Raw genomic sequence first — 15,510 nt, forward strand, 5'->3', positions numbered from 1 at the left:
ATATATATATATATATATATATATATATATATATATATATATATATATATATATAACCAATTAAACACATACATATTACGTACAAATTTTCTCTTTATTCCCCTTTCCTTCTGTAATCCTTATTCATAATTTAATAAAGTTCTTATGTAGCTTTACACTTTATCTTTTTTGTGTGTTTACTCCTCTTAATTGGGTTTAGCTTTTTATCCAGATTGATTTTCGTCATTACTGAAAAATTATTTCTCAGCTTAATTTTATTATATACATATATATATATATATAATAAATTCCACAGCCAAACAACGTCACAGCCCACAAGAGCCATGACAGTCAAAGAACCGGAAGCCCAAGACTCGAGTTTCGCCCTCATTTGGGCTCATCAGTATATATATGTATATATATATATACTCGTTTTTTTTATTCAAAAGTAATGGACTAGTGAATTCAACGAGGTTGTTAGAAAGTGCTCAATAAAAAGAGCTGGTAATACTTGTTTATTGTTATACAAACATGCTCACATCCCGCTGCTACAAACAGCCACTTGTTTCAATCAAACAACAGATATCATCAGGCAGCGACTTGACTATTCAAATGTTCAATGAATAATAAGGTTATTCATTGAACATTTGAATAGTCAAGTCGCTGCCTGATGATATCTGTTGTTTGATTGAAACAAGTGGCTGTTTGTAGCAGCAGGATGTGAGCATGTTTGTATAACAATAAACAAGTATATATATATATATATATATATATATATATATATATATATATATAAATTCTAATTTTTGTATCTACAGAAAGTAGTCTTTAACGCTTTGGCAATTGCAAATGCAGGAAGTGATCATTTCTGCTGGTCGGGTGAACCGAATCTTGTCACAAAGTAAACCTTCGATTCAATTGGCCAGGAGCTAACCTGTAGGCAATCGAAACATTTTCATAAGAATCCAGGGAAATTAAACACCTACAAATACATAACTGGAGTCGGTATGTTTCACGTTGCTAGTTGACAGCGTTCCTTTATTCCGCAGACTTTTTGTCTTAAAGAAGCTTAAAATGATAAATATTCATTATAATTTTTGCACCTACAGACACTTGTGTATCGTGGTTTCGCAATCAATTCAGTTCAGTTGAAGTGAACGTTAAAAAAGCTCATTCAAAGTGATGCAGATGAAATAAGGCAACACACTTATTTGTGATTCGTAGAAAACGACGAAGTTTTGATCAAAACGTGATCAGCTGTGCAAATAGTAATTAATTAGAAAAACACTCCCTTTATATACACGTGTTTGCTAATTATGTTTCGACTATATATTAGAAGACTTAGAACAATGTATATATATATGTGTGTGTGTTTGTGTGTGTTCAGACACGTCTGATTGAACACGGCAGTGTCTTTTTTAATTTCATTAGGTAACTTATACAGAATGACACCCAAAGGTTGTTTTACGGGCATATTCTTCTCGAGCGCTTTCTATCGGTGCATCAGATTATCCTTAGGAGCGATTGTGGTTGTTTTCGTTTTCTTTTTCTAGGCGTCATGCTGTTTAAGTTACCGACTGAAATTTAAAAGACCGCCCGGCAAATTATCCATTAAGATTGAAAAAAAGAATAACTTCGTCATGTTCAATCAGACGTGTCTCAATAATAATGTATATATGTATGTGTGTATGTTTTAAAATGGTGGTCAATGTCTGGTGTGGACGTGTGTTAAAAGCACACAGATGTCTTAGCGTCTTTCTGTGCTTCTCCCAGACAAATCAACCCCACTTGCACGTCGTTACTACTGCCACGTAGACGGGGATCTGATAAACGGCGAGTGTTCTGCGCCGTATAAATGGACCTCCACTACCTTGTGGGCCAAGGTTATTTAACCAAAAGCTAAAAGTGAGGTAACCTGACAGAAACCTCCAGAGGAGCTAAGGCCCTGTAAGGTGCGGCATATATGACCCACCGGCGTGTGGAATATGCCCAGCAACCTGTTCCAGTCATGGATCAAATGGCATGGTGGGCGGAGAGAGCTCTGTAAGCCGTGGTGAAGGCAACCTCCTTAGGAGAAGGAAAACTCTGATATATAATCTGCGATAACTGTTGAATCTAATAATATTGACTCGCACTTCTTTTTGGATCAATGTGGCAGTTGTTTAGAGAGTGGGATTGTCTCGCTACAAAGTTTTTCCCCACTATAACAATCCTCATGCGCAGGCATTGCTCGATATAAATTAGATACACTTTACCATCTCGTGTATCTTGATAGTGAGAGGAAAGAAGGAAAAAGGCTGGCTGTAGCCTAAAACGGCAAAACCATCAATGAAGTTGGAAAATATGATTATGAACGTAAATGGCAATAAGGGAACTGGAATTCCCAGTGCCTGGCCCGGCAGGTGTTTCAGGGCTTCACAGCCTGGGCCCGGTGTCATCATGCTACTGCGAGGAAATATATGACAATGACCATCGGCTGTTGGAATGTGTGGACGCTGTTTGACTTGCCGTCAGCAATAACGCGCACAGAGTGTAGATCTGCTCTTGTATCTAAGGAACTTCAACGTTATGACATGAACATAGTTGTTCTGTCTGAGACCAGGCTGGATGATGATGGACAGTTTTCTGAGTTGGCTGGAGCCTACACCATTTTCTGGAGTGGTAGAGCGGATGGATGTAAAAGGGAATCAGACGTGGTTTTGCTATAAAGGCATCAATTCTTTCTAGCCTGAAAGAACTTCCCTGTGGTGTGAGTGACCGGATCATGACTATGAGGTAAATGGTGGTTATACAACTTTTTTGAGTGTCTATGCACCCACTATGGATGCAACAGAAGATGAAAAGGTTGCTTTCTACCTTGCTTTGTGCAGTGTAGTTAGACGCATTCCTTGTGCTGATAAGATCTTCATTCTTGGAGATTTTAATGCTAGGGTCGGAAGAGATTTTGAAACCTGGGATGTGCTGGGTAAACACGGAGTGGGCAAGTGTAATAGCAATGGCCTGATGTTGTTGCAGTTTTGTTCAGAGATGGGTTTTAAAATCGGTAACACCGTGTTCCAGCAGAAGGACAAATGCAAGACGACTTGGATGCATCCTGATTCCAAACAATGCCACTTGATGGACTATGTGTTGGTCAGAAAACGTGAGATGAGGGATATCGGCAGTGTTGGTGTCATGTGGAGTGCAGAATGCTGGACCGACCATCGGTTGGTCCGTGAAAAGATTGTGTGTTGTGAAGCCCAAGATGAGGGAAGCTAGTGTGCTTATCCCAAAGCGACCTAATATTGGCCGACTAAGGGACACTATTGTGAGGGAGAAACTAGTTAAGGAGATGGAAGAGATTTATTGTGAAAATACTCGGCCTGCTGTTAATGAATCTGTCTATGAAGTATGCGTATGTGAGCGTAAACATAAGGATTGGTTCAATAAGAATGATACTGAAATTCACGATCTGCTTGATTCAAAACCAGGGCATTGCTAGCTTATCTCGGGGGTGGTTTGACGGATGGTGTGCAAGATCGATTGAGGGAAAGTTTAACGCAATCAAGCACGAGGTACAGTGGAGGTTGCGTAACATGTAGAATGAATGGTGGAGGCAGAAAGATGAGGAAATACAGCTCTCCTCCGATTCGAACAACACCAATATCTTATACAGCCTACTGCGTGCGGTTTACGGACAATCCAGATCACCTATCACTCCTCTGCGCTCGAGGGATGGTGGGGATTTTCTTCGAGACCCTACCAACATTCTTCATAGATAGAGGGAGCATTTCGATGACCTCCTGAACAGACCTTCTTACGTTGATCAGGAGTTTGTTAGGTCAATTCCTAGCAATCCGGTCAAGAGTATCTTGGCAGAGGTTCCTTCTCTCCAGGAGGTTGAAGTAGCTGTCCATAAGTTGAACAATGGAAATTTTCCTGACCCGAATCGTTTTCAGGCGGAGATCTTTAATTGTTCTGGACCCAAGATGATGCAACGCTTAGCGGACTTGTTGCAGACTGCTTGGCGGGATAAGTGTATTCCACAGGATTGGCAGGATGTATTGATGGTAGTGCAATACAAGAGGAAGGGTAGCAGAGATGAATGTGGAAACTATCGGGGCATCTCTTTGCTGTCAGTAGTCGGTAAGGTGCTGCGTAGGATGTTGGAGCACATTGCTGACGATATTTTGCCTGAGTCGCAGTGTGGTTTCAGAAGATGTCGAAGGACAGTGGATATGTTTTTTTACAGCCAGGTAACTACAGGACAAATGTATAGAACAGTAAAAGGGTCTGTATCAGGTGTTCATCGATTTAACTAAGGCCTTTGATAGTCAATCGGGATGCTCAATGTAACCATCTTAAAGCTCTTCCACGATGATATGAAGGCTGTGATCAACGTTGGGGGAAAGCTGGCTGATCCTATCTCAGTAGAAAATGGTGTTAAGCAGGGAGACATTCCAGCACCCACACTTTTTGCGTTGTATTTCACCATGGTCTCCGGATAGTATTTGGGAGACTCTCTGATGGTGTCTATATTCGTTACCGAACTACTAGGGGATTGTTCAACATTAGGCGCTTTAATGCAAGTACAAAGGTACTCATCAACACAATTCGTGACTTGCTCTATGCGGATGACTGTGATCTGGTGGCTCATACGGTGACTGATATGCAGCATCTTGTGGACATCTTTGCGATTGCCTGCAGCGCATTGGGCCTGACCATTAATCTTTAAAAAATCTGTCTTAATGTATCAGCCTACTCCGGGCATTCCATACTATGAGCCATCAGTCTATATCTGTGTGTTAAGGATAGCGGTTGTTGTATACTTGGGTAGCGCACTGAGTGCCCTGGATGATGAGGTATCGTTACGGATCAGCAGGGCAAGTGATGCCTTCGAAAAGTTGGACATGCGTTTGTGGAGATGTCATGGGATCTTGCTGCCAACTAAGATTAAGGTTTATGCCGCATGCGTTCTCTCTACTCTTCTCTATGGTTGTGAAACTTTATCAACATACAGGGAGCATTTGAGACGTCTCGAGCAGTTTCACCAGATGTGCCTACGGCGAATCTTAGGTGTGGGTTGGCAGATGTATGTCAGTGATGTGGAGGTGCTTGAACGGACCCAATACCTTAGCATTGAGGCCCACGTTATCAAGCATATACTGAGATGGAGTGGATATGTGGTGAGGATGTTAGACAGTCGACTTCCCAAACAACTCCTTTATGGCGAGCTCGCCGAGGGAAGACGTCTGGCTTAAAAGCCTAAATTGAGATTTAAGGATTGTTTAATATCCACATTAAAAAAAATGTGAGATTGATGAAAGAACCTGGGAGAGTCTTGCTTTGGATCGCGGAGGGTGGAGAAGGACCTTGCCGGGAGGTGTGGGCAAGTTTGATGCGGATCGAACCCAGTATGAGCGCCCGAAGCGCGATATTCGGAAAGGGAATGTGAAAGAAGCCTTGGATTGGAGGGGGCGTCAAATTGGTCTGGAATGTGAGGTGTTCGGAAGAATATGTCTGAGCAGAGCTGGGCTGATGAGCTACCAGACTATTTATGGGCGCAGTGCGCCACAAAGCAGCCTTGAGTTGCCAGAGTTAACCTGTGTCAACTGCGGCTGGATGTACAAAACGGAAGGCGGTTTGAAACGGCATTTGATCCTACATAAAAAAAGAATATCAAGAACGTGCTGCTAGAGGTGCACATGTCTGTACAATGTGTGCCAATGAATGCAAGAGTTTGGCAGGGCTTAAAAGCCACATTCGTGGGGCCCATCACTGAATATTTTCGTATTTCTATATACCTTTTTTGTGCTATATCGAGTGATGGCAATGTTCGAAAGCGAATTTGCTGCCATCATCATTATAGTGTTCGTTCACAGGTATGTACCAGTGTGCCGAGGAGGTCAGGGTATGTGTACGTGTAGGTGTGTGTGTGTGTGTGTGTAAGTGTGTGTGTGAGTTTCTGCTTATATCACGTGGTTTCTTCGAATTTAAGAACTCCAGCGAAACACAGCTGTCCCTTTTAACAAGAAGATTTATTTTTCTGAAGGTGTGGTTACATATTCGAATGATCACCTGAACAAAGCTACCCTAGTGTGCTGTCAATAAATTGGAACCCTCTGTATTAGGATTCCCATCCAATAAATTAAATGATCATCTGTGTTTTGGATTTTTAAATGCTTTATTTTCACCATTATATCGGCTAATGCTTATACTGGTACCATCATATCTTGAGACAAAGCCACCATATATATATATATATATATATATATATATATATATATATATATATATATATATATATATATATATATATATATACACGAGGTTTCTTCAATAAGTTTCCAGACTTTTTTTGTATAGGCATTTAAAATTGTTGTGGACACTTAAAATTCAGTAGGTTATTGCTATACATCTTAGATTTTCATGATTCCAGCTTCAAATGAATTAGTATAACAGGAATTGGAATACACTCTACTAAAACCTGGTGAATTTCCAAAATATTATCTGCATGTGAAGAAGAACAATGTGCATTAAAATTATGTTATAAACATTAGAAAAATGCCACAGAAACGTGTGGAATGCTTCAGAGTGTTTTTTACAAATTTGCATGAATCGAACATCAGTTTCTGAGTAGCATAAGAGATTTAGAGAAGGCAGAGGGTCTGTGACAGGGTGATGTTGTATATCAGTGTGGGTATTATACACCAGAGGTGTGTAGGCGGATTAAGTTGATTGGCCAAATAAATAATTTCATAAGTTTCAAGGAACAAGAGGTAAGAACACCAGAAGTTATTGGACAAATTAAGAATTTAATAGAGACAATAAGTGCACAGTTGCATATCAGTGTGGGTAATATACACACAATTATTCGCGAGGAACTAAAGATGCGGAAGATTTGTGCGAAGTTTTTTTTCCAAAGTTGCTTAGAGAAGATCAGAAAAAAATAAGCAGAGAGATAATCGAACCACTTTAGATCCTGCAGTTCCTGATGCACTGTTGATCTGCGATTGAAGCTAGATCTACTACTGTGGCCGAGAGACCAAGAGCGAGGGAGGAAAGGAGAGAGAGAGAGAGAGAGAGTTCCCAGTGGAAGTATGCTTGCTCTCCTAGACTCAAAAAGGCCAGAGGGAGCAAATCCACCTAGAAACTTTTTGATTTTCTTTTTTGACAGCTCAGGCACGATCTACAAGCACTGGCTTCTCCCCGAAAAGACATTCAACAAGGAATACTCTGTTGAGGTTTTAAGGGAATTCGGGAAAATATTCCGTCGTAACAGGTCAGCCCTCTTCAAATCAGGCCAGTAGCATTCGCACCAGGACAATGCACTAGTTCACAACTCCATCCTTGTCACATTCTATTTTACAAAAATGGATATCAAGACAGTTCCTCAACCTCCGTATAATCTAGAACTTGCTCCTTGTGACTCCTGGTTATTACCTAATTTATAGAGAAATCTAAGAAATAAAAGAGGCCGTTGCAGGGGTCATTGACACGGTCATACAAGAGGACTTCCATAAGGCCTTCCAGAAGTTGTTGGAGCAGTACAACAAGTGTATTGCAGCGGGAGGAGATTACTTCGACTGAGACTAGAGTTTTGTGTATACTATAAAAAAGACTGCCCATACGAAAAATGCACCTCATATCTATCTATATTTTTTTAATAATCCTCATACAGTATTCTTTCGCTGTATCACAACGCCTCAGTGCGGCTAGACTAGCACCGATACCTTACCAGGGATTGAATCTAAACCTATCTCGTTGATAGTCAACAGTTCTAACAGGGTCGGTGTCCGTAAACAACCTGACTATATGCTCATTTATATAAACACTTGCACACCGCTTTTACATAACTCGACCTAATTGTGTATCTACAAACAAACAAAAAAGCTTCGCTTAATAGTCCCATTAGTGTTATATATATATATATATATATATATATATATATATATATATATATTAAGTAATGTGATTTATAATTTAAAATCTAAAAATCAAATTTTAATTAAATTAAAAATCCGTTTCATAAGAAGGAACAACAACAAAATCAATTATCTGTACGATCGTTTCGGAAAACAATGCTTTTTATTGTGGTATACATCAATTTCACTGTTACATTAAAATACACTCAGCTCTTTAGACTATTGTTCTAATCTCTCTCTCTCTCTATATATATATATATACATACACTCATGATATATATATATATATATATATATATATATATATATATATATATATATATATATACATACACTCATGAGCAAAAAAAAAAAAAATAAAATAAAATAAATAAATGGACCAAGCGTGAAAGAAGGAAGAAATCGATTTTTCAATATTTTTCCATGGATTGTTGTTAATTTTCGCTGAAAATATCTATTTTGCAGATAATTATTATCATAGCATATAATAAGAAGTGGAAACATTAATCATAAAAGTGGTAAGACCACATCTTGGCGAGGATATAAAACACCGAATTGAAGGATTAAGCCAGTCCAAAATGACTTACACGCAGATTTTTTATATTTTAAGAAAAGATGTGAAAACATCACTTTCTGTAGTGAAGCGAATTGGTCAAATGTTTGAAGTCGAATGCCCTAGAGCATCCATTTTGAAAGACGATTACAGGCTTAAATTAACTCTTTTGAAGGATCGAAAGAAAACTTATGTTGATTATAGCAAAAAATTCAAAACAGGGGCTGGAAATTCGTTTTCTAGACATACAATATCTAGACGAATGAAAGAGATGGGTTTGCCCTCTAAAAGGTGTGCAAATAAGCCATTTTTATCTAAGAAGAACATAAAAAAAGAAAGATTTTTCTCGTGTTATGGCAAGAAAGATACAGACTGGTTCAGGAATGTTTTCTGGTTAGATGAATCAAGATTTTGTCTTATTAGTGACGCTCCCGCTGCATCCGAACGGTGCAGTAGAGGAACTGGAGAGGGATTCTCACCAAGGTGTAAAAATCGACAGTTAAAACCGGGAATGGAGGGATAATGGTACGGGGAACTTCTACTGTAGCAGGGGTTGGGAACTTCTTAGATGTGAGAAGTCAATCAATGCAAAGTACTACATTCGATTATTAGAAACAGGGCTGCACTAAGTATCCAGAAGCTGAGAATATCCCAGAACATTATTTTTCAACATGATAATGCCCCTGCACATAAATGATTTCTAATAATTAAATTGATGCGATATTTTTGCCATGTCAAAGCCCTGATTTAAACCCAATCGAGAATATTTGGTCCATAATATCTCATGCATTGGATGGAAGAACTTTTGAGAACAATGACAAACTGTAGGAACTATGCAAAGCGAAGGGAATAGCATCTCCTCTTCACAGTGTTCTACTTTGGTTGAGAGCATGTCTAAAAGGATTGATCTTTTCAAGAAATCAAAAGGGAATGCGATTCCATCTTAAGCATTTATTAAAGTAAATGTCTTGTTCTGTGTTATTAGTTTAGTCGCCGGTGACCCGACCATGAGGCAGGTAGTACTGGGTTACATGGTACCAGTAGCATATATATATATATATATATATATATATATATGTGTGTGTGTGTGTGTGTGTGTGTGTGTCTGTGTGTGTGTGTCCATTCTACTTGTTCAATAACTACTGAATCGATCTAGCTGAAATTTTGTATAAACTTCTGTTATGATAAGGTGTTGCTAACTAAGTATTACGAAATCCGTTAATGCACGATAAAAGTTTAATGCGAATTAATAGTTATTTATATTCAAGGCAAAATTCAGCACAATTTTAACCATATTCAACTATTAATTTAGTATAAAGAACTCGTTCTAAATCGGCGGGCTTTGGCTTTTTCATGTCTTTAATAAACAGTAAAGTCTGGTATACACAAACATGCACACAATATTACCGTTAGCATATTTAGCGATGCTCTGTGTGTAAACAAATCGAGCTTAGGTATTTCGGACGATATCAAAACATCGTTAAGTCACTACTCGCACAGCAGCAGCCGTTTAGTGTAATTGTTAGGAGCCTTGACTGTCATACGGGCGGTCGGGTTTCGATCCTGGCTTGAGATAGTTGCCTGTCTAGCCCCACTGTTGAGCTACTTTCAGGCGTAAGTAGTTTTCTACTACGGTAGAGAAAGCCCACCTTGACAATGCTCTCAATGTATCTATTCCAGTTCATGTTTCCTGTGAATGTTAGGCCGAGGAGTTTAAAAGAAGGACTTTCGGGGAATGTGTTCTTAGCCATTGCTATTGGTTGTACCTATTTACTATGCCTCCCCACGGGACAGAGTTAGACACCAGGGTCGTTTTTTAACGTGGAGAAAAGGTACAAAAATAAAAATTGCCTCAGTCGTGAAGGATTTCTCCTCCACCGAAAGAGAACAAGAAAATGAAGTGCAGCATCTGAAGAACAGATACTACACTTTGATCTTGATCAAAAGGCCATGGTTGTAAAGAAGTGTTCTTGTAATTATTGAAGGAAACAAGCTTAGCTTTAGCATAGAATGTGAACATCCATATCATATCTGTTGCCAAGATCATTGGGAAATGGTTGGATTACTCTACCAGTAGATATCTCACTGCTGATACAATCTCCTTTCTATATAAGAGCTAGGTAGTGCTAAAATGGAGTACTGTTGCCAAATCTGAACAGGAGCTGCTCGGATGATTGAGTGGGGACAGACTCGCAACGTCTCGTCTGTGGAAAAGAAGTTGCAGGAAAGAGAAAAGGCCGCCAACAACTAGATTTTGAAACCGGTTTTGAACTCAATCAAACCAGGATAGGACGCTTTGAGCAGCTTCTGTCCAGACTTGGCAACAGTACTCCTTTTTAGAAAATATCTGGCTTTTATAGGGGTTAGAGCGATTATGATGAAAGGAGGAATAAGCTTGGTTTTCGATGCCTTAAGGTTAAAAATCCATTAAAGTAAATGATCAGTTAATAGGTGTTATTTTGTTTATAGTGAGATATGGCAGGCGTATTTCCGTTGAGGGCACAAAGCGTAACAAGCTAGTCAGAGCATATGCTTTTAAAGTAGTTAAACCAGTACAGGGACGCAATATTGCGGCGATAGGGCAGGGACTGAGGCTTGGTAGAAACTTTCTGACCTATTATATAAGTTATAGGGTTTTAGCAATGTCTTAGAGGGAGAGACCAATAACTGCTGCACAAGACCGAGTTTAGCAATTATACTTTCTACAGATACAATATAGTCGTAAGTTAGAGAGCCGTTCTAGCTCGGCAGCGACAGCCTATTTATTTGCAGTAGACTTGGCAATATCTTCTATGCAGTTGTTCCAATTCACAGGTGCTGTGAATGTTAAGTTGAAGATCTTGAATGTTGGACTTTTAGGTTGAGTGTTATTAGCCATGCCAATCGATTATGTGAAACGTGTCTTATAACTGTTAAAGCATTAAGGATAACTGTCAGTTTTTTACCCCAGTTTTATACAGTTTTTTTAAAAGTTTTAAACGATTACTTTATTTTCAGCTAGAAAGAATTCATAGAAATGAATTGAGACTAAAGTAAACGTTCAACGCCTTAGAGAGTGTGTTTGTTTTATGGTTTAATTAAGTCATAAAAAACAGACAGAACTTTCGTTATGAACTGATAGTATACGTTTATCATCTGGACTCTGCAGATATCCTGTTTTCAAACGGACAATAAACAAAGAATTCAGATCTTAGGACTCCGATCTGGCGTTTATTGTCGGATAATTTCAACACATGGGGTCGATATCGCATTACAAGATATTATCTTGATTCTCGAGATTTGAACACATTTTGATCATTTTATGACTTTATGATGAGGACGTAACATACTCACAGAAGGAATTTTCTATTATTTGTAGAAATTTAAAGCAAGAATATATGTTCTCGTTAAAGAACCAAACGGCTGTATCAGTAAAATAACTTGCGTTTGTATTATAGCGTATCACAATGTACACACATGCGCGCGCGCGCACACACACACACACACATACACACAAATATATATATATATATATATATATATATATATATATATTATGTAATAGCAAATCTTGGGAACGTGTACCAGAAAGAACAGTTGAAAATAATTCATACACTATCCACTATTGCTACCAAAGTCCTACAGCTACATACATAGAAAATGGGGCTATTAAGCCTGATATATGGATATGGGACAAGAAGGAGAATGTAGCAACCCTAGTTGAAGTCAACTGCCCTAATGATGCTGACCTTAAGAGAGCAGAGAGCGAGAAGATAACAAAATACCAAGGACTTATGTACGACATGAAAAGAAAATGGAATCTTAAGAAGATATCAATCATACGAATCATTATATGAGCAATCGGGCCAATGAAAAAGAATTTCAAAAACTACCTGGCGAATATACCCGGTGAACCTAGTGCGAAAGAAATACAAACAAGAGCATTTAAAGCGACGGTTAGAATCTTAAAAAGATCTCTCGATTGGAGTAACTAAACTAATCGGAGGATGTTTGGCATCCGGTAGAATACCCCATCCACAGGAAAAACAAGGTGATAAGAATATATATATATATATATATACATATATATATATATATATATATATGTATATATATATAAAGAAATAAAAATTACAATAAGTTTACCAAGTTAATCAAAATGGTAAACTTAAAATATATTATAAATATTAAAGAGTTAATATTTACAAGTAAAGTAATCTCAACCAGATGTAAAAGCTCAATAAAACCGAAAAGGAAATAGAGCTTATAATATATATATATATATATATATATATATATATATATATATATATATATATATATATATATATATATCGTCTAAAAACTTTGAGTAAAGATATGTAAAAATAAAAATAAAGGATGTAATTTAAATTCCCGGAAAAATCTAAATTAAATCGGTAGCAGACTTATCACTTGCATAATACGACTTCTAAAATGTCTACAATTATAAAAGATAATTCAACTATATACGGATGAAAAAAAAAACATATACGAATAAACTTAGCACTTGCATAGCCGACTTTTAAAGAGTCTACAAGAGAATTCAAGTATATAAGGATGAAGGAATAGAAAACTTTAACTAACATTGTTAAATAGAAAACGGGGATCATCAGCTGCTTAACATGTAGCTGTTTCCCAATAACAAAATATAGATACAAAACAATTACTATTTATTCTAATATAAAAAAAATGAAATATTAATAATATATATTAAAATCAATAATGATAAGATTAAAGATCTATTGTTCGACATGTTTATTAGAATATAAATTTATGAGAATAAAAATGCATGAAATGTTGGACCCCTTTAAACTATTTTAACCGGCTAAAGACTCATAAAAGAGTGCTCGTTAAGAATCCAATCATTTGCGGAGGAAACAGAGTTTGAAAATATGGATACAGAGAGAGACAGACAGACATATAGTCTTTTATATATTAGATTTCATATTTTCTCTGAAACAATCATACACATAACATATCTATTAGTGTTTTTAATTCTTTGAATATATGTGACTGATGTATTAATTTCGTTCATCTCCTATTTACTCTACTTTACGTCTAGACTTAACCTGTCTTCTATAGAGCTGATTATTTCAACATTTCCAAGCATTAAAAAGGTTAAAAAGTAAATAACAGATTATGAACATTTACACAAAGCTTCTAAACGCAAGTGTTGGTAATGTGCTATTTCTTGACTTTAATTTTGTTTTATAAAAATCGGACAAAGTAAGCAATTCATGTAAATTCAGGTACTTTCGATCTTTACAAAATTGTGGTCATAGGTATAGGACATTCAAACTCCTAGGGTTAACAGTTACAGGCAATATTAGCTAAAACAAATACACCGAGAACATTGCGAAGGCTACTGCAAAGAAGATGGGTTCCCTTTATAGTACTAGAAGACTATTCACACCTGATAGTATCCTGTACTTCTACAAAGCCACCATTCGCCCATGCATGGAGTATTGTTGCCACATCTGGGCTGGTGCATCTCCCACTAGTCTCTCTCTCTTTCTCTCTCTCTCTCTCTCTCTCTCTCTCTTTCTCTTTCTCTTGGATAGGGTCTAAAACAGAGTCTTTTCTAATAGATTGTCAATTAAGCTCCAACTTCTGTCCAATCGCCGAAATATTGCATCCCTGTGCCTGTTTTACAAATATTTTAATGGAATGTGATCTTATGAACTCATTGCCCTTGTATCCCCTCGACGTACATATACCCGTCAAACTTAGCAACAAAATCATACTCCTTCACTGTTGAGCTCCGTAAATGCCAGAAAGATTTCTACTCTAATAGTTTCTCCTCTCGAACAGCTAGACTTTAGAAGTCCTTTTCTGCTATCTGCTTCCCTCACTGTACTGATTTGCAGAAGTTTAAATGCAACGTAAACCAGCATCTTCTTAATCTTTCCGATGCATGGTCCCAAATAGTGGCCCCTTCAAGTAGCGATATGCCTTCTTAAAGGTAAACGTGAGTAAAAAAAATAATTTTTTTTAAATTAAAAAATTCTAGAAATATATTTAAGAATTCTTTAAGGACATAGGAACACCTATCTATTTGGAACTTCCATTATTTATAATTGTCATTCAATATCATCGTTATCAGACATAAATTAAGGAAGATTCCAAGAATTTCAATATATTTTCAAGATTTCTTAGACGTGCACCTCAGATTTAATTTAAGTTTCTTATATGGGCTAACTAAAAATCAATTTTTTCTTTAATTGTAATAGAAATATTTTTTATATTAATTGATCACATATATACGGCATAATCACGTTGACACACCGGTTCTTGCTGGATCACCGAAGTTAAGCAACGTTGAACTTGGTCAGTACCAAATGGGTGACCATTTGGGGCATCCAGGTGCTGTATGTGCTCTCTGATTATCTCGGCATAGTTTCCAGTCGTCTTGAACCTGTCCTTGCTATTGGACTCAAACAGTGTCGATTCAGGAAAGGTCTGGATGGTAATGGCGCAACCCCTGCTTCACAATTACATGCGCAGCTGCCTCTACAGGGAGTGTCCTTTGTCTTTCGAGACTGAATGGAAGCATCGTAATTAATCACAGAAAATAGCTAATTGCAAATATGCCATGGATTATTTTTTCAATAGACAAACTCTACAGCTTTCTTTTTTACTTTATTTTGTTATTTTATTTATTTCTCATAATGAAGATTGTCCGTAGATAAATTTTCCCCACATAAAAAAACAGCCTAGTGTATTTTTTATAGAAATCGCTCGAGACAAGGCATGAAGCCTCTTTATATGAGAAGCTAACAAGAACGAAAACTGATTATTAAAAAAGCCAGGAGATACCTATTGAACTTAATCTTTAAAAGACCAAGGCTGTAGGTAGAAGGGAAACAGTGAAGAGGAAGAGAGTTCCACCACATGCAGTTTTTGGAAAGAAGCTACTGGAATAGGACGCTGTATTACAATGAGGCATTGAAATAACGAATTGATAAAGATCTCTACTCCAACGAGTCAAACAAGCTGGAACAAAGGAAGCGGGGAATATAGCAGACAATTTTGAGAAACATATGTCATAATAGTAAAGACTGAGACTAGTAACAT

The sequence above is a fragment of the Euprymna scolopes genome, chromosome 23 (assembly GCF_053919585.1).
Source record: "Euprymna scolopes isolate OS-2025 chromosome 23, ASM5391958v1, whole genome shotgun sequence".
Lineage (NCBI taxonomy): Eukaryota > Metazoa > Mollusca > Cephalopoda > Sepiida > Sepiolidae > Euprymna > Euprymna scolopes.